Genomic DNA, 20,911 nt, shown 5'->3' on the forward strand with positions numbered 1-20,911 from the left:
AAAAACTAACTTAATCATCTATTGACTCATTCCCAAATGAATAAGTTAAAACAGCCAATGCAGTACCTACCTGCCTATATTACATCAATGCTATTTACAAAATACCCAATCACTGTCAAAGCCACGAGCTAATTTCACAATCATTTCCTTAATGTTACACGAATCTATTGTTGTTGAACCATGTTGACCATGGTACCAATACCACAAGCAGAACACAAACGACACACATAATCTGGAAACATTAACATTACAGTGAGGAGATAAGACATCTGTAATGTCCCACAGATGATCCCATGTCGCAGGCCCAAACTGCCAGATAAAAGGCAGCTACTCCAAGGAGTGCCAGCCTCTAATCTGGGCAAACATTATGGCTTTCCCCAGAGGGATTCTGCTGAACCCAGAACATTAAGCTTTGCCTGGAGCGCAGAGGACAGTCATGGTGTCTGACTTTCAACCTCCTCTGGACCAAAGACTCTCTTTCAAAGCTGAAATATTGTGGAACAGCCCCTCCTTCCTCGGACCTATGGTATGCATAACAAGAATGGAGTGGAGAATTAATATAATATATATTAATGAATATATATATATATATATATATATATATATATATATATATATATATATATATATATATATATGTGTGTGTATGTGTATATATATATGTGTGTGTGTGTGTGTGTGTGTGTGTGTGTGTGTGTGTGTGTGTGTGTGTGTGTGTGTGTGTGTGTGTCTGTGTGTGTGTGTGTGTGTGTGTGTGTATACATATATATATATAAATAAATATATTGTCCCATTCCAACCAGAAACCATAGCTGGACAGACTGTTGGTGCTAGCCAGCTAGCCGTTTTCTGTGTCGTTCCTGCTGTTTGGACTTTCTGCTCAAAAACATGAACATTGTTGGAACAGTTATGACTCTAAAATTATGTTAACTGGGAAGTCCATGTATAGTTTTTCCTTCTCCTAACATAGCAGATGCCTTGTGCCATTTTGTTCACGGGAATCCTCGAGGCAGATGTGCCGTGATTGGTTGGGTGCTTGATTGGACAAAGAGCAGAAGAGAGCATTGGTGATAGATGTGCGATTCCAGCTGACGCCAACATCAGGAAGAAGGAACATGAAAAGATTGAGAAGTAAGGGTTGAAAGAACAGCTGGAACATACGTGGAAGATCAAGGTTACTGTGGTCCCCGTGGTAGTAGGAGCACTTGGGGAAGTGACCCCCAAACTGGAAGAGTGGCTCCCGCAGATTCCTGGAACAACATCTGAAGCCTCAGTCCAGAAGAGCGCAGTCCTAGGAACAGCTAAGATACTGCGCAGAACCCTCAGACTCCCAGGCCTCTGGTAGAGGACCCGAGCTTGAGGATGACACACAGATACCACCCCACAAGGGTGAGAGGGACATTATATATATATATATATATATATATATATATATATATATATATATATATATATATATATATATATATATATATATATATATATATATATATATATATATATATATATATATATATATAATCATGAATATGAATAGTCAAATGATTGGCCTTGGTTTGTGGAGATGTAAATGAATCCAATTGATAGGGCATATCAATTACCAGCTCAGTCTAGGTGATGGAAGTTAACTGGGGTCTACTGAAATCCTATTACAGATTCCCCACCCTTATCCCCACCACGCACCCCACCACCCAACCCCCCACCCATTTCTCCCTTTTTCTCCTGCCTGGCATCAGAGGAAGGGGGATTGCCGATTGTGGCAAGCTGATTCAGACTTAGGTAAAATGACATCTAACTGATGTTGAGACTGGCAGCAGGCTCCTGTAGCAAGGAGATAAGACCATTGCTGCTGGCATTTCAATTACACTTTACTGCCCTGCACATCTGTTGCAAGAGCTACTTTTCAGCATCTCCGCCTCAGGCAAATACAGTCTTACTCTGACTTTCTTGACTGCGCAGGCTCCTTCCTCATCCTTTATCCAAACAAATTCGGATTGTCTTCCTCCTTAGCTTCACTCAGCCCACTGTTTGTAATCTATTTGTTTGGCCTGTTTAACTCAGAGGGAGCTCAAACTGGACAGCTGACAAGGAACACATGCACAGCAGAAAAAAGTAAGATGGCTAGAATTGCAGTACGATACATAAAACAGGGGTGGGAGACATTCGAGGCAAACTAAAATGAACTGCAGCTAGGTGGTAGAATATCGCAGAGAGAAACACAAAGTAAGACACTAACTACTGGTATTAGGGGTCAGATGTGGACACCACAGACATGGACAGACATGGACATATGCCCACCCCCCACCCCACTTGATACTATAAAGATTAAACATTTATCACAATGATGAATCTGAGAGATGCAAAAAAAAGATAAATGTTTCCAAGTTAAACACCAAAGTAAGAAATGTCAGTACTAACAAGCATGGCCTGTATTCACAAATATTCACACCACTTTCATGACACAAAAGTTTTGCAGTATGTCCTGTAGAGCAGTATCTGCTCTCTGGTGCAGTAACAACTTGTAGACTTAATTGCTTCAGCTTCCAGCTGGAGATTCTCAATGTGAAAACTAGAAAACTACTGATTTCTACAGTTACAACATTCAGAAATGTTCATTTATCTTTTTTGGTCTTTTCTACTCTCACCTCTGACTTAGTTGACCAGTGGTTTTACATTTGGGGCCATAGAATGAAAATCAGTTCACAGATTCTATGTGTCACCTCCTCCAGTTAGTAGACAATTCTTCTTTGCACTTTTCTTTGCACCTATTCATATAATATAGTTGGGGTAACCTCACTGAAGCGTTGTTAAGACAGATTTTGAGCATATTTGACTGATAAACATGATTCTCTGTCTCGCTCAAACACACACAGACACAAACACAGACACACACTTAGAAAAATTTGAATCAAACACACTGCTGTAGGGCTATTTCTCCAGATCGTTAAAATTTACACACAACCAAGACCAATTTAGAACGTTAATGTGTGTGTGTATGTGTGTGTGTGTGTGTGTGTGTGGGTGTGTGTGTCTGTGTGTGTGTGTGTGTGTGTATGTGTGTGTGTGTGCGCTGCCCTGGAAGATTTAATTAGGCTTGGAGCAGTTAGAAGAGATTAACATCCATGCTGTCTGAGCTGTCATGTCGACAGAGCGTGTCAAAGCCCTCCGCCATCCCCATCACTGCAGCATTACAGACTGGAACACGTGTCTTTGAGGTGTTACAACACATGTGTGCATATGCAGATGCACACAAATAGACACACACATGCACTTCACAGATGATAATAGACACTATCCAAGACTAAATAAAACGATTACATTTCTGAGAATGATAACGCCGAATGAGAGGCGTTGGAGCCGAGATGCTTGCGAGGGTTGTTTGATCATGCTACAGTTTAACTTTCTTTGGCTGACGGAATTTTACAACATGCAAAATTCAAATGAACCTTAATGGTGCAATAAAACTACAAATAAACAGTTAAAAATGAGTAATACTTCTATTTCACAAAAAAATAACTAGAAATTATCCGCAGAGACTTAATGAAGTCACTGAACATTACCAAAGATGCAAGAAATGTCTTTGCAAAAGGTATGCACCAGGGTAAAAAGTATACTCCAGTGTAAAATTTATACAGCAATCCCTCGCTTGTTCGTGCTTCACGAGGTACGGCTTCACTGCATCACGGATTTTTAGTAGGTAGTCACGTGATACCATACACGCATGCTATTGGCTGACAGCATCCGTGTGTGCGCGAAACGCAGCGCACTTCCATGAGACATAAAAGTGCTTTAAACAGTCTGTAAGAGTGTGGGAAAAGATAATACAGATATAGGGTGGTTTAAATATTAGTATTGGGAGGGTTTATAAAAGTGTAAATTACCGTAAACAATTTTTTAAAACGTATGTCGTTATATCGCGGAATCTAGTTTTTCACCGGTGGTCCTGGAACGCATTAACCGTGAGTAACGAGGGATTACTGTAGTCCTTTAACCCTGTGCAGATGTCTCATAACAATGTTTTAGGCCATGAGGTCATGAGTCATGAGTCTTTTCAAAGGCAACTGTTTTTGTTGCCTTTTAAAAGAGCAGTCATCCAGTCAGTGACAGTAACCGGCACTAAACTAACACTGCTGGTGCCGCTTCAACACGACAAAACATCTCCACTGATCCAGCATGTGGTGGCCAGATAGTGATAAAAGAAGCCCAGATAAATTAGTATTGAAACCATTCTTAATGTGTAGTCAGAGACTGAGCACTCTGTCTTTTGATGATGATGGTTGAGTTTATTATGAATGACCTGAAAGATAAAGATGCCTTCATAATCTGGAAAGGTGTAACTGACACTATTCTGAATGCACACCACCCCTTGGTGGTCTGTTACTTAAAAAGTAACATGGGCCCACATAATTTTATATAAAATGTTTACATTATGTAACTACTTTACATAATACATAAAAATAATCCTTAGTCGTCATTACCCATTTTAAACATTCACAAAAAATAAAAGGACATTAAAAGACAATTTCAGAGAATAAAATTGAACAGAAATGAAAGGGTTTTTTACTGAGTAATAAAAAAGACTAGGATGTGTGAAGAAAACATAAACAAATAATACACTAGTACATAAAAAAAATAAATAACATTTAATTAAATGCTGAGTTTTCTTCAACAGTCATCAACAGTCTCAGCAGCCCTCAGGTCCCCAGGAAGAGTGTTCCATGGACCAGGGCCATAATAATAAAAGGATGCCTTGCAGTATGTTTTTGATTTTACTTAAGCAATAATTAAAAAACCGGAGTTCTCCGGAAGGTTCATAGAATAAAAGAAAACTTGAAAAATAAATGACCAAGACCATTAACAGTTTTATGACCAATAAAAAATATCTTCAAATCTATTTTTGATGTGACAGGTAGTCAAAACAGTGAAATGTGTCCTCTGTTTCCGGTCTGAGTCGGCACACAAGCAGCTTGTGTTGAAGCAATAATAACATTATAAAAGATATTCTAATGCACAAATACAGAATATGAACCGAACCGACGTTGTTTAGTAAAAACAAATCTAAAATGACCTGTTTTACAATGATGTTAGTACATCAAATTAAGCAACACCTCAATACCGATTACAGTGTAAAAATTGCTTAAATGTGATTACAGGTGACCAACAGGTTAAGAACGGGATGATTGTTCAGTCATATATTTAGCAATTCTTCATAATACTGAGTTGTGTGTGTGTGTGTGTGTGTGTGTGTGTGTGTATGTGTGTGTGTGTGCGTGTGTGTGCGCGTGAGTGTGTTCAAGGAAATTAAAACAGAAAAGGCTCCAGGGACTGACTGGAGCGAAAAATTAGACTTTTTACTTTTAAATCAGTTTATCACGGAAACATCATTAGTCCCACAACACCAGTCTTGAAATGCTGCCCTGTGGTCTATAACAACAGTAATGTAGCATAGAAAAATAATTCCATCATTACCTGTGCTCATCACTAGACTGATGGACTAAATCACCTCAGCTATGCTGTGATTCCCGCGCGCTCTAACACAAGTGGGCATAGCAGATCTGTGAGCCTTGTCCACAGCGATCAGAGGAAGACACATTTGATGGCTGTTGGCAGCTCTGCCTGTTCCTCTCTTGCTGTCTTTGATCAGTCTGATCACTGACACACAGGGTGTCAACTACCCACAGTACTGGGGCCTTCCTGACACACACACACACACACACACACACACACACACACACACACACACACACACACACAAACACACACACACACACACACACACAGACCACAGGCACAGGCTTTGTTACAATGGTAGAAGGTGATTAAGAATCTCTATTTTGTACTCTTATGTAAATCTGACAAATTGCATCCAATTCTTGTTTTTGTGACTTTTAGCTTCTGCTCCTCGAAAGCACATTTAAGAGGAAACATAAGAACACTTTCAATGATGATCACATCTCTGGGGCATTATGCGGGCAATTGTTGGGTATTATAGTGGAGACATAATGCTTAATGACTTACACACACTCCTAACGTTTCCTGGAATGCTATGGGAACAGGCATAAAACACTGTAGAATGAATCGTCAAGTGTTTTATGGATGCTTTTGACTAGTTTTAAATAGAGGTTGAAGGATTCAACTCATAATAAATCATGACCATCAACAGTAACCTGCACACATTTCAATAATTATCTATACAAAAGAATGACGCTATAATTACTTAACCTACCCCCTCCCAGAGCAAGCATGGCAAGTGGGTCTGCTAGCTGTGTGAACGTGACAGTGACAGACAGTTGAGTGCTTCAGATCAAAAGTAGGGGGTGGATGGTGATTTTTTTTGTCAGGTTATCTGTTCGTTGTAGTTCACACTACATATTTTGAGATTTTTAAAAATTATGACAAAAAGTTACCTACTTTAAACTTGAAATAAAGTTCTCATGTGTCATTATATCATGTATTTTAAACTGTTACTTTGGTAGATTATTTTCCTATCACACGCTAGAGTGGGAAAACCAATCACCAAGATGAAGAGTTACCTTGGTGTACAAATAGGTGTAGAATATGTACAGTGGACCAAAGTTGAGGACAGATGTTGAACACGTAATGAAGACAAAATAGGCAAATATGCAAGAAGGAAAAACATGAAATAAAGGTGGCTTTTTTAATATGCATTTATGTTTTAGTAGAAGAGTGAATTCGTTTTTAGTGATAATGGTGGAGGTGAATTTCTGAATACATTAAATATGTTAAGAATGTTATATTAATAATAGCATGAGGTTAGTTAGGCTGGCAAACACCCCTAAATTTTGCAAAAATACAACGTACCTTTAACAGTGATTTATACACAAGAAATTGTACATCTGATTGACTGAATAATTTGCTTATTTTTGTGCCTCTTCTTATCAGTAAATGTGTTTAGGTCAAGTACATATTGAAACGTTTACAGTAGTTGTTTTTAGTAAATGATGTTGAGAATATTTGTGTTTATTGAGTTTCCTTTAACCGGGTTTACTTACTACATTAATTCTTTCTAATTTGGTGATCATGATAACTAACAGAATCAAAGACTGGAAGATATGAAAATAAAATCCAAAGTTGAGTAACAGCATGGGTACACTAAAGTCAAAATAACGTAATGTGCATTACACTTTTCAAATATGCCATTTAAATTATTTGAAATTCAGTGTTTGATTATTTGAGCATATATTGAAAGACCAGTGGCATTTTAAATACTTTTAGGGTGACATCCTAGGGTGGCCAATGATAAAGGTCTGCACAGAAGGGGCCTCTTGGCTGTGGTGAGGTGAAAGTGGCAAAGGTGACAAGTCAGCCAAAGGTGGAGATAACAGTTTGACAGGGAGACTCTGAGGGACAACCTGAACAGGGGTCATAGACTGTATAGAGTATGTGTGTGTGTGTGTGTGTGTGTGTGTGTGTGTGTGTGTGTGTGTGTGTGTGTGTGTGTGTGTGTGTGTGTGTGTGTGTGTGTGTGTGTGTGTGTGTGTGTGTGTGTGGATGGGTGGGGGTGTAGCGGTGATAGGTAGGAGTCAAGGCGTGACTCCTGTGGGAGGATGTGTGACCTTGACTCTGCTATACATATCCTGGCAGACAAAAATCACGTGCTGACAGTATCATCCAGCACAGCCAAATGTCAGCAATGTCATGAACAAGAAGCCGTAATCAAACACACACACACATGTGCGCGCACGCACACGCACACGCACACGCACACACACACACACGCACACACACACGCACACACACACACGCAGACTCCTTTCCGTTTTTCTTCAGTGTGATGTTACTGACAACTTAAGTCCCCAAAGACTAATGTCTTTACTGTTACTGACACAAGGAAGGGGAAAATAAGTCCCTTTAACTTCATTAAGAGCACACACATACATGCTGAAACACAAGAAAACGCATACATAGTCAGCTAGGTGTCCATCAGATACTTGTCTGACTTGTACACAACTTCAGCTAAAAAATGACAAAAAACAACACACCAATACTCCTGCAGTCATTTTGGTTTGTTCCTGCTGAGTCTCAGATGCCCTCAAAAAGTGTAGGGGAACCTATACGACACCTAGCTATTGATCCTGGGGGGCACGAGTCCCTGCAGTAGAATTTTAAATGTCAGATTTTAATTTCCTTCTCTCTCCTTCACTAAAAAAGCAGTGCTGTTCCAGGAGATATCAGATAACGCTGTGGCAGTCTTTAAAGAGCTTTTGTTTGGTTTCGCACTCATGGCTTTTTGTACCAGATTCTTTTATTCAACTATGGAGGAGGGAGTTTCTGAAATGAGCACTGAGTCGAAAGGCAATATATCCCCTCCATTGTAAGGCAATGTAGAACTGGAACTTCTTTAATTAGGGCTTCTCTTAGAGTGAGTGACAGCAGTGCCCAGTATTCTCTAGACACTGATGGGGTCTATCTCTCTCTCTCTCTCTCTCACACACACACACACACACACACACAAACACACACACACAAAGAAACACCACAATTGTATCATCGTTGATTATTTTACTGCTCACAAACAAACTAGCAGTGAAAGCCCGAAGATAAGTTTTATAGAATGAACAAGCCAAACATTACATGTGCTCAGAAATCACAGCACTACTTTAAGAAGATTAACAATTGTCTGCGATGCTGAATGTGTCATGGCTTCCAACAATCAGTACTGTTGGTATTGTAGGTACAGCTGGTACTGGAGGCGTAGGTATTGTAGATGCTGTAGGTACAGTAGGTAGTGAATGTACTGCAGGTGCTTTATTCATTAAACAAAGTTCCCCCTTTTTTAGCACCTTCATTAAATTACTCTCCAGTCATGAAAGCACAAATATGGGTTTGAAGTTTATCCTATTTGACACAAATCATCACCATTATCGTGAACACATGACCGTTTCAAAAGAACCCATTCTATTCACTCCCTAACTAACTCTTATTGTATAACAGTGACAACGACTGATTAGTAGGGATATCCGAATTAAATTCAAATGTGCCAAATTCTACTAATCTCATATACCTCCCAAAAGATGTCGATCCAATAACTCCTACCAAGTGTTGAATAAACATATATCACAATATATTGGAATAACTGTTGGAGGTGATTTATTCAAGACCTTTGTGTGGATGAGGTTAAACGATCAATATCCCATTAAGACATTTAACTGGGAGGGACAGTGTCTTAGTGCCTGAACATTCTGTGTGTGTTTAGTGAGAGTTGATTCTGAATTGATGTTTTGCAAACACAGGCCTGTCATATGTTTGGAAGAAAAATGGTGAAATATAGGAAGATAATGGATTTGCTATTGCTTATTGGTAATAGATCAATAATAAATTTTAGATTTTACAGCACATTCTAGCCTTAGACTTCATATCTCATCAATGACTACTTGTCAACCTCCAGGCTCAACCAATCACTTTTCGCATCGTCACTGTTTTGTGGAATTAGTTAAGGGTAATTTAGTATGCAGTACTTGAATTGTTTTTTTTTACACCGCTTTGGATTCTGCGTCCTGATTGGCTGTAGACCATACCGTATCTCCAGTGCAGTACATAATGAGTTCAGCTTGCCAAATTTACTTAAATCTTTGCTCACCAGCAATCTGATTCTCATGTGCTGTACTTCAGTCCTGTATGTTACAAGTTTTCTTCCCAACAAAACACAATGTCGATGAAATGTTCTGCTCTGTCAAAGGCACCTGCAGGAACACTAAAAGGCAGAGGAAGATGCCAAACATAGTACAAAAAGTTGGACTTCTGATAATGCTAAAGGAAGGTAGAAGTTACGTGGCTGTAGAGCGCTATTACAGAATAAATGAATCTTCGGTTCGCTACATAAAGAAGGAGGAAAATAACAAAGGCAGCAGCAATGAGTTTCAATAAAGATACAAACAGGGTTGTAACTTTCTGCAAAAAGACCAAAAGCTTTGTGGATCAGTGACTGTAGGAAAAAGAACATTACACTGGATACCAACATTATCCACACATAATAAAAATATTGGCCTTCTTTTTCTGTATGAGAGTGTTTAAACAAGAGAGAAAAGTGTGTAGATGTTAATTTCAGTCTTAGAAAATTGTATTAAGTTTGTAGTGAGGGGTTTTACAGCTTTAAAACATATATAATAACTGTAAAAAAAAAAAAAGAAACAAAAAAAAAGCTCTTTGCTTTTCAGGTTTTGCTTATCGCAGGTTTTTCTGAGAATGTAACTCCCCGAAAAAATGAGGGACGACTGTATTTAAAAAATCATTTGAAATCTGTAAAAAACATCATTACTATTATTATTATTATTATTTTATTTTGCATTTTTTTTCTGCTTTGGGTACAATGTACATAAGTCTGTAGGTGAGAGGCACACAAACCAATAATTGTGTGCCCTGAGATCAGAATGAGGGCCATGCCTCAATGTATTTCCAATGAATTTACACTGTAGAATCTAACTGTTGTCAGGGAATCACAAACCAAATTATGCTTCTTTCTTTCAGAATTTTGCAAAAGTGAAAAATAATTGAATACTCTCCTCTTCAATATTTCAGAATTTAAGAGGTGTTTCCTTTACCCATGCTACAGACTATGTGATGAAGTTGGATGAAAATTGGGCTTGAAGTTTCTCCGTCAACCTTTTTACTGACATAATTCAACATACAAATCGAAGAATAAAAAACATGAAACAGCTCTTCCCACTTCATCATCTCTAAATCTTTAGCAAAAGAACAGTAATTATAAAACTTTCCTTTCCTTGGATTATTAGCCAGATATTCCCTTTTATATGTTGCAACTGCAGCTTAGCTAGTTCCAGCCAGTTCAGTTCCACTCCTTCAGCATCGCCTCTGCCACAGGCACCCAGTGAAGGATGAAGAGAGTGGCAGTAACAGCCAACTGCTGCACTTCTCTTCTTCTCTACGTCTTTTTGCCTCCACATATTTGTCTTCTCACCGCCCCCTTTGCCTTCTGAGTTCAACATGGAAGAGTTAATTTGCTCATTCTGCAGGCAGCATCTCTTTCTATTTGCCTTTATTCTTGATTTTACCCCCCTCTCTCTTCCCTTTTCTCAGGCAGGGCTGTGCTGTCAGGTTCTTCCAGAGCAGTGGGGTTGTCAGGAGTGATGGATGACTATCAACCTTCTGCTGTCTTCCACTACGCTCCTGGGAGATTTACAGGCTCGCTGACTACCAGGCATGAAAACCAATCTCTCTTTCTCATTCTTCCCTCCCTTCCTCCATCCACGCCTGCCACGCTCTTTCCATCTTTCTCCCTTTATTTCAACATCTCCTCCGTTACCAAAAAAAGCTTTCAAAATGGAAAGATATGTTATAAATAATATTGATATTCATGTGTGGACACAGAGAAGCTCACTTGCTTGTCTTGAGGGTTATTGCGGTGGTGTCAGAGGAGAACAGCATCCTCACTGATTCACTTCCTCTTTGACAGCCTACCTTGCCCATCTTCATCTCCATTGCTTTCAGCTCCTTTACAGACTTCTGACACATGTTCATGTTCTTCTCACTAGGGTTGTCATGACATTGAAGAAAGGTGCTCTGGCTAATTACTGGCTGAAAATAGTAATTGCTTTTTTTACTGCGACCATTTTGGTAAAGATTATTCAAAGCTATCATGGTAATGCAATTAAACAGTTTCATTATTAGTCTTTCTACCCTGAATTGATGGACGGAATCTAAGGCCAGACCCCTGAATAAATGTGTATCGAAAAACTTTGAAAAAACACTCAGGCTGATGATATTTCACTGACATCACATCTCCTGTCTTCAAATTTAATGAACATGGGATAAAAACATTTCAAAAAGTGTGTTGCAGGGCATATTTATATTTATTTGCAAATTCAGACAGGGTACCACAGTAGTAGAATAAGGTGGAGCTTTAATGTGCACACTGTGCTGACACCACTTTTCTGAATGAGTATAAGAGATATAAATGACATGTAAATGTTATTTAATAGGATGCAAAGCAGCACCGGGTGCTGACTCATCAAATATTTGGATTACAATATATTACCCTTCAATACACACTTTGGGTATGTAATGATACCTGTGCGTGTGTGTGTGTGTGTGTGTGTGTGCGTGCGTGCGTGCGTGCGTGCGTGTGTGGGAATATGTGCATGCATGTTTGAATGTGCATGCATGTGATCTCCATAGTGATCTATGGTCTTGTCTGTTAGCACACTACATAGCTACTGCAGTGAAAGAGGTAAAACCTCTGTCAAGCTTTTATTGACATTTGGTGTGCTCATTAAAATCAGATCACACTTCGAGAGGACATATTGAGGAGAATTCTTGTTTTTTTCCCCTCTGCTTAGACAAGCCACAGTGCTTAAGGTTTGATTATAAGGGCCTTGTTAGTTCTGTACCCATCAGGTCTCTTCTGCAGACTGACAAGACAGGCTTTGCACCAGATACAGCTTCAGGTGTATTTACAGCCACTAGCTTGAAATGCTCATCCAATCATAAGCTTGCCTCTTCAAAAACAGCGTACATACTTGTGTTTTTGGACTCATTTCTATTGAGAAATGAGAAAGAACAAGAAAAATCCCCAAATATGAATTGAATACACAGACTGTAAAATACTATGTTGGCTTTGTTCAGATGTCCATTTCGAACAAGACACTCTCTTAGGGGTACAATGTTGTGTGGCCTACAGTACTGTGATATCATGCAAGAGTGAGGATTTTTATATGTGTTTTCTTCCATAATATGTAGTAATAAAAAAAAGGACTCACTTTTTTAGCGTGCAACCCTACTGCCAGGAATCACATCATAATGTTCTCCATCCTTTGAGAGTGAACAAACTGGCCAGCTGAATCATCATCTTTGAAAATTTTTACCCGAAACATTAATTTTATTGCTTTTGCCAAGCCAAGCAATTTGTATATAGGAAAGAAAACAACAACCTGATAGTCATTGTTGATGCTAGAATATTGGTAGAGGAGCCAGAGGAAGGTAATGTTATTTCAAAATTGTTTGAAACTCAGGTGCCTAAAATACTTTGAGAAACTTGAACAGGAAGTATTATGTCACGAAGGAGAACAGCAGTGGACTTAAACTTTTGACTTACACTATGAATGTTGAAAGACTTGTGCTGAGTTTCTTGTGTGATAAATTCAGTTTCTAGAAGAATCACACACTGTGTGGTATGGAGGCGGTGTAATCCACATAGACAACATCCTAACATGGAAACTGCCATATGCTTTTTCAAATCACAGCAAAAGCAGATGTGTGGTAAAGGTTATGTGCAAAACCAATTAAAAGTACCACCTGAGCTGTAAGTGATGACTGATGTCTGTATTTCCACCTCTTGGAGTAAAATAATTAGCTTTTCAGTGTTAAACATCTATCTATGTATTTGTTAACACAAACGTCACAGCAAAGTTCAGTTCAGATTTGTGCAGACTTAGAGCTTTGTTCATATACAGTACATTTGAAAAAACTCATTGCACACCACAGACTAAGAACACATTGATATTAAGACCACATATTCATTAATCATAGAGAACCCAAGGATTAATAAACGACTGATGATGACATGTTATTTCTTCTGCTGGACACAAAGGTAAAACGTAGTAGAGCTTTTAATTTGGAATGGTGATGTACTATTTACTATCATATCGATTCAACTATACCACTGTTTTGTTTGTTTTGTCTCCTTCTATCTTTTTCTTTCTCCGTGACATTTCACAACCAGAAATTACTTGCAGATGTAAGAGGTATAGTGCAGTGAGGGGTGGAGCAATAAAATCATAAATAAACAGGAGCTTTGGGGGATTTCCCGCCGTACTAACTGCTGCCATTTGACCTCAGGCAGTCTGCGTAGGGAAGGGATGATAGATATGCCCTTCTCTGTCCTATAGCTGTTCACACATCAACAGCAGAAGTTCCAATTAAAATTGTGAAGTGGCAGCATCTTTATCGCTACTGACACTCTAGAGGCCTATGTGTCACTTCAGGCCTGAATGAGCTGATGGAGGAGACTAGGTGTAGAAAGAGAAGGTAAGGAGGTTAATGAGAGTCCAGCACAACTAACTGGTCGTATTCTAAGTTTCTTGTCTCTGCACTGCTGCCGGAGGCCTTCAGTCTGACAAACATTTTAAGATAATGCATTCAGACTAATTTGAAACTAAAAACAGAGAATAAAATATGAGGTCAAAAGGGGGTGAAGGTTGATGTGTGATTGTGTCTGTTTTCTCAGCAACTCTATGATTTGAGGAGGCATAAGGTTGAAGGATACTGAGCTCATCACTGACTTTTATGCTGTGAAAGCAGGAAGCGATATTATGGGTCAGTTGCTGTTGGTTAGAACGTGGTAGTGGGAATATGAGTGTGTTAACCCCACAGCCCTGCTGGATGAGTACTGGGTGCTGAAAAAGTCAATTTAGCATGCATGCTGTGACTGGCAGATGCCCTAGTAGAATATCAGTCATTTCTTGCAATCAAAATAAATATATATATATATATATATATATATATATATATATATATATATATATATATATATATATATATATACACAGTACACACACACACACACACACACACACACACACACACACACACACACACAGTGGTACCTCTACTTACGAATGTCTCTACTAACGAAATCTTCTACTTATGAAACGCTTCAACCGGAAAATATTGCCTCTAGTTATGAAAGAAATTTTGAGTTACGAAAGGTAAAAATATAGTATGGGCTGCTACTCGCAGCTCCCACAGGTTCCTGAACGCAACATTCTTATAGATGCTCTGCCATCGGCTATTACCTAGCATCCTGGCATTCCATTGGCTAAGAGGGACCTCCTCTTAGCCAATGGGTGCTGCATAGGTGTCTATGCAGTATCCTCGTCATTCGGCCCTCGACCCATGAAGAGTTCTGATAGTTTTACGTCAATATATTAACTTTTTGAGTATTCGCTATGGACCCTAATTAAGTGACGGAGAAAAGAGCAAAAGAAAAGATGAAGAAAAGAGTTTTTTTTGTCCTTACAAACAAAGCAAGAGATAATAGAAAAGCATGAAAAAGGGTTGATCTCACCAAAGAATATGGCCGTAATGCATCTACAATCGCCACATTATTAAAACAAAAGGAAGTTTAAGGAGTTCAAGGCATCGCGTGGGTGGTGGAAGAAGTTCAGAAGGAGGAATGAAGAACATGAAAGAAGCTGAAATTGTAAATAAGGCATAGAGATCAAAACTATATTTTTTCATTCATAAATGTAATGAGGGTTATGTTTGCAAGCAGCAGGTGAACCCCTCTCCACCGATTAGCTGCAAGTCAAGGTTTTACACAATAAGTGTTAATTTAAGAGCAGACTGGGGGACATGAGCGAGGAGATATTTTGCTGTTGATGATGGACAACGAGAAGGGCTGGTTAAAAACGTTTCACTTCGTGTCGGATATGTTGGGAAACAAGAGAACCGTTTTGAATGCAGAGTTCAGGTTTGAAAGATTAAGTCATCTTTGAAAAAAAGCTTGGTTAGTTATTTAATGTGAAGATCATTTTCTAAAAAAAAAAAACCCCAACAACTTCTAAATACTAATTAAGTGCTGAACTGCTGCTGGTGCTGCAAATCTACAAATGCAAACTTTAGTGCCTTTGCCAGGATTTGGATGTCTCATGCCAGCGACACTATATGTCCTTGTTTGTGTTAGTATTACAAGATTATTTATATCAAGACATTTTTACAACTTGTGAGTGGAAAATCACAAATCAAGAAGCTGACACAATCTTCATCATGACGGGAACTGAAAGGACACTGGATTTTTATGAACTTAATGCAGTTTATATCCATAAATCAGACAGAAAAGACTGAGTAACTTTTAGTGTTTTGTCTTTGAGACACACCTTATTGAGCTTCCATATTGAATGCAAGACCTACTGTCTTTTCTTTTCTTTTTATTTGTGATGGCATAAGCTACCATTTCTTTGAACGTGTGTACTTTTTCCTTGGCAATTCATGATGGAGAGGCTGTAAAAAAGCAATCTTCCATTCATTCCTCCAGCTCATCAACATGCACATGTGCACACACAAGCACACATTTACGCCTCCCTCCCAGTGAAGATGTGGCATAGCATTTTATTTAGCTGTTATGCTTTCTATACAACACAGCCCCTATGTCTGAGTCCACAAATGAAGAAAAAGGATCAGAGTGGACAACACTGCTGCATCAGCTGCTTCACTATCCCACAGACAACCATAAGAAGAAAAGGAAGAGAGAATTATGTCTCAGAGTGAGAGGATGAACAATGACTTGTGCCTCCTAATGGTTCAGGAGAACAGTGCTGTGGATATTTTGACGAGGAAATGTCTCATTACTCCAGGGCATGAGTGGAGAAAATGAAAAAGACAAAAAATGTGTCCAGCATGTATTCACTGCTTGATGGATTTAATGCATGGAGTAACCTTTGGAACATCACGCGTAACACAAAGTGATAGTTTTCTTTCAGTTGACTGATTACAATCTGATAAGCATGGAAAACACCGCACCCAACATTGATTGGCAACAAAACAGATCAATAAAGCACCACCAACATGTCAGACGGACTAACACAGATGCTAATAATAAAACATACAGCAAACCAATAGATACTTAAAACATAAGCTGCAGCCTAGTTAACAGGTGAAGCTTCAAATATTTCTGTGTAACTCTACTGTCGATGCTCTGGCCAAAGGACTTTTGGAACAGGTATGAAGAAAATTTCATGTATGACCACAAAGTTGATAGAAGAAACACAGATACTGGGAGAACTGACTTCTAAATTTCCATCAATGGTGGAATTTTCATGAGAAATGTTACTACTGAAATACTGCTCCACACCAATTATTAAAATGTAGACTTGACAGAAGAAATATTTAACAGAGCTTGTTTGATGTGTCACCATGGCTGTCTTTATACAAGCCAAAAACATGTATTTGTCTGGAAATGAATCAGACTCCTCAGAAATTTTTAATAAATAAGATCAATGTAGTTTCAACTCCGTTATGGTTTTGTAGATTTTATGTTTTCAGTTTCATTTTGAAAGTTTTTTTCTCTGTTGTGTCTCGTGTTTCTCATTTCCTTTGTCTGTTTTCCCATCAGCACATTATCTTTACCTATGCCTCATCTGATCTCATCTTCCTGTGTATTTAATCTGTATTTACCTTTTTTGAGTCACCAAATTTGTTTGGGTGAAAACTGTTTTGTTGTATTTTATGTTTGTGTGTTTCCTGTGTACTCATCTGTGTTTTTCTCTTTGTCACACTATATCCTGTTTATGAGTCATGTTTTGTGTAGTATTTTGGACTTCCTTGTGCATGGTTTATTTGTTTTTCCTCCATGGACACTGTTTGCAAGATTTTAATTAGAGTAGTGATTAACTCATTAAATCATGTCATGATGTGTGTATCTTCTAATGTATGTATGTACACTGGTTGTGTGTTTAATTCACCAACCCAAGAACACATGATTTAATTCAACGATTTAAAAGGATCCAAAGAGCACCAGTGATACTTACATTACAAAATGCTTCATCTGCTACTATCTGTTCTTTAACTGTTGTGTTAAAATCTATTGAACAACCTTTTACAATAAAATATGATGCATTAGAAAAGCAAAAACTGAAAAAAATTTTCTGCACAACAGTTGAGTAATTTTTTGTGGTTATGTCCAATCATAATGCAATACAATAAGACGATCATAACATATTCAGCCGCTTATCTGACGTACAGGTAACGGGTGTTTCTGAAGCCTATCCCAGGTGACTACGGGTGAGAGGAAGGGTACACCCCGGATGAAATGCCAGCTCATTGAAGGGCAACATATAACTATAAATTTATGGTGTTTTTACAGTAGTTGTTGGAGGAAGCCAGAGAACCTGGAGAGAACCCACGCAGACATGGGAAGAACATGAAAACTCAAGAAGCCCCAGCTGGAATCAAATCCAGGACGCAACTTTCTGTGAAGCAACAACTACTTACTGCGCCACAGTGCTGATTGTTCTATAAATTCCACAAACAAAACTATAGAAGAATGACTAAACACCTGTGTTGATGTCAAAGCAAGCAAAGCAAGTTGTCAAAACGAGTGTCAGTATTAGTAACAGTATATTTGGTTGATCAGGCTCTGGCCACAAAAATATCAATACTGTGCTGAACTCAAATAACTTCAACTACTCAAAATACTCCAGTCAAGGAGAAAATTTGCTATAATTCAGCGTGGGTTGAGGGCAAGCATCCCAAGCTAATATTTTGGATGAGGCAACAAGACAAACGTATATGTGACACTCCGTCAAGCTCTAAATCCTCGGCAATTGGTGAAAGTCACCCAGTCCACCTCTGAAGCTTTGGTAGGGATGTGACTCAGAGGGCCGAAGCCAAAGGCTTCACTCTTGAGCCCACAAAGAAAAGATGGTCTACAAAGAGCAGCAGTGCTATGGACCCCAGCTTGATTAAATGGTCACTGAGTTGGAAAGCAGCAGTGATGTGATCTGTGACCTTATACTGCACTGAAAAAAAATCTTTTTTTAAAGAAATGATTAAATGAAAGTACCTTCAAAAGGAGCAAAAGGGATGGCAGTGAAGTAGACGGACTGGTGGGAGGGTTCAAGGTTCCCACTTAGCACAAACACTAAAGGAGAAGGAAATTCGCTTGGGAGAAGGGATGAAGAAGGCTTACCACTTGTTTTGAACCAAGAAAAAGAATGACTATGACAGAAAGACTAGGGGAAAGACAGTGAATCTGTCACTGACAGTGGGAACTGTTAGTTAGCGCAGGTCAGCTGACCTCATAAAGAGATTGAGGGCAACATCCCAAGGATCGGAAATTCCTGTCACACCTTTCCAACAATCCTCTAAAGATATTTTGAATATATCCAGGAACATATCTGAAATTGTTTCAAAGGTATATTACAGATTTTAATCCTTCAATAATCCCACAATCTCAGTTCAAAACAGCAAAGGGGATATGGAAAGACAAAGTAAATGTCAAACATAAATAACAACAAAGCAAGATAGGAGATAGGAGGCATTGATCTTGTACAATATGTTGTACAGCAATATCTCACAAGAGTGAATTGTCACTTAATCAGGAGAGACTAGAGGTTGAAGTACACATGATGGTATATTGCATGAGATGATTTGTGATAGTCTGTCAGGAAGCTTAGAATTTTTTATTTTCTTTTTCTTTTTTTTAATCCATCCTGAGAACTGTCAAAAAACTATATCCCCTTGGAATCCAGACACTAGCGGTCTCTGGTGAAGGTGATGAAAGAAGAAGTTGGTGCATCTGTGAAGACTGGGTGACGATGGTGAGGTGGAAGGGCTGGAGGGAAAAAAGCTGTGCCTTCAGATCTTGTCCATAAATATTAAAGAAGGATTGGGACAGTCTTAACAGAGTCTAACACCTCTGCTAAGAGTATGGACAGAACTCTGACTTTAGTCATGCAATGTTCCAAGAGTTTGAAGCAATTTTAAAAAAGAGCCTCCCAAACTTTTTTTTTTTCCACTCAAAATCTGCTTGATTGTTCTCTTTTAGGGTATGTGTAGGTAAAGGAACTGCTAGTGATAATAAATAATAAACAATAAACAATTCAAACACATTGTTTTATTGCATTGTTCTGCAGAGACAGACATTTTTAGTAGAGACATAGTATCCCAATCAGAGCCTGTATAATAACACTGATATTTTTACAGCAATCAGCAGGAGGGGTCGAGGATTTCAGACACTTCTGCCTCCAAAGATACTCAGATTATGTTCCCATAAAAAGCCTTGATTGAATTAAGTGTCAACTAGGCAGTCACAGATTACACCCCTGAATTCAAAATTTTACCCTGACCTACTTTCATAGGTCAGGGTCATTTAATGAAACACCCATGATCCAACATGTAAATGGTGCATTCTATTTGCCATGAGGTTTCAGAGATGTGAGATCAAAGCTAGTGCTTTGATCTACGGTCTTGCACTGGCATTCTCCCACCTTTGACTTAAGTTTTCTCAAGGTCGAGGTCATCATCTCATTTTCATCCCCTTTGCCACCCAAGTAATGTGCTTTTTGTTTCATCTTTATATCTGCAACGACTATGAAGATATTTGGTGGATGAACGGACGGACACACATAAACTCACAATTACAATACATCACATCACCTCTTCGCGGAATGTAAAAAGGAAAACATACTAACCATGACAGCAGCACTTTGAATGCAGTAGACAAGGTCAAAAAAAATTCTGAGTATTTTGGATTATTGTGATGGTTTTTTTGGTCCTAGTGATTCACGATCCTTATCACTTGACACGTTCAAAGAAAAATATAGAAATTGGAACGACCTTGGGCTTTAGTCAGGTCGATGGGGAGCTGCAAAACCAAAGAGGGGTGTACAGGAGAAAAACCGTAATAAAGTGAAATTCAGGAGTGTCTCTACTGACTGAGATGTCTGCTGAACTTGTACCTCTGAGGATATTTGTCAAGCTTTTTTTGAAAATTATGCTTTTTATTTTATTCACAGAAAAAATAAAGTGTTCACTTTAGTAACAGAGTTAATCCCCTGCCTGAAAATGAGGTTTATGAAGGAGTCAAATTGTTGTTCGAGACAATGACAAGACAAAAATTAGAGTTGAGACGTGATCTGATAAATATCCTTCTAGAGGAAAAGCTTTTATCTAAGTTCTGCATACCATGCCTCTGGAAAATTTTGTTTTATCACAATAACAAATATTGAAACTGGGTGAAATTTGCTTTATTGGTAATAGTTGATGAAAATTTTTTAAATAATTTCTTTCAAATATTAAGGGAGTTGGTGCTCTTAAATTTTACACTAAGCTAAGTAGCACAAGACATCAAACATTGGACAGGATTTAAGATCATCGATGTGTTGTCTTAACCATTTGGTTAAGACAACACATCAATGGTTTACATTCAACCTGC

At 38.5% G+C, this 20,911-nt stretch overlaps 1 protein-coding gene across 1 annotated transcript in view; it reads right to left on the reverse strand.

The window, feature by feature from the left end:
• The window catches only part of agbl4 (AGBL carboxypeptidase 4), a 285,402-nt gene that overhangs the window by 181,193 nt on the left and 83,298 nt on the right, over positions 1–20,911 (reverse strand). The window lies entirely within an intron of this gene.

The sequence above is a fragment of the Antennarius striatus genome, chromosome 7, assembly GCF_040054535.1.
Source record: "Antennarius striatus isolate MH-2024 chromosome 7, ASM4005453v1, whole genome shotgun sequence".
In the NCBI taxonomy this organism is placed as follows: domain Eukaryota; kingdom Metazoa; phylum Chordata; class Actinopteri; order Lophiiformes; family Antennariidae; genus Antennarius; species Antennarius striatus.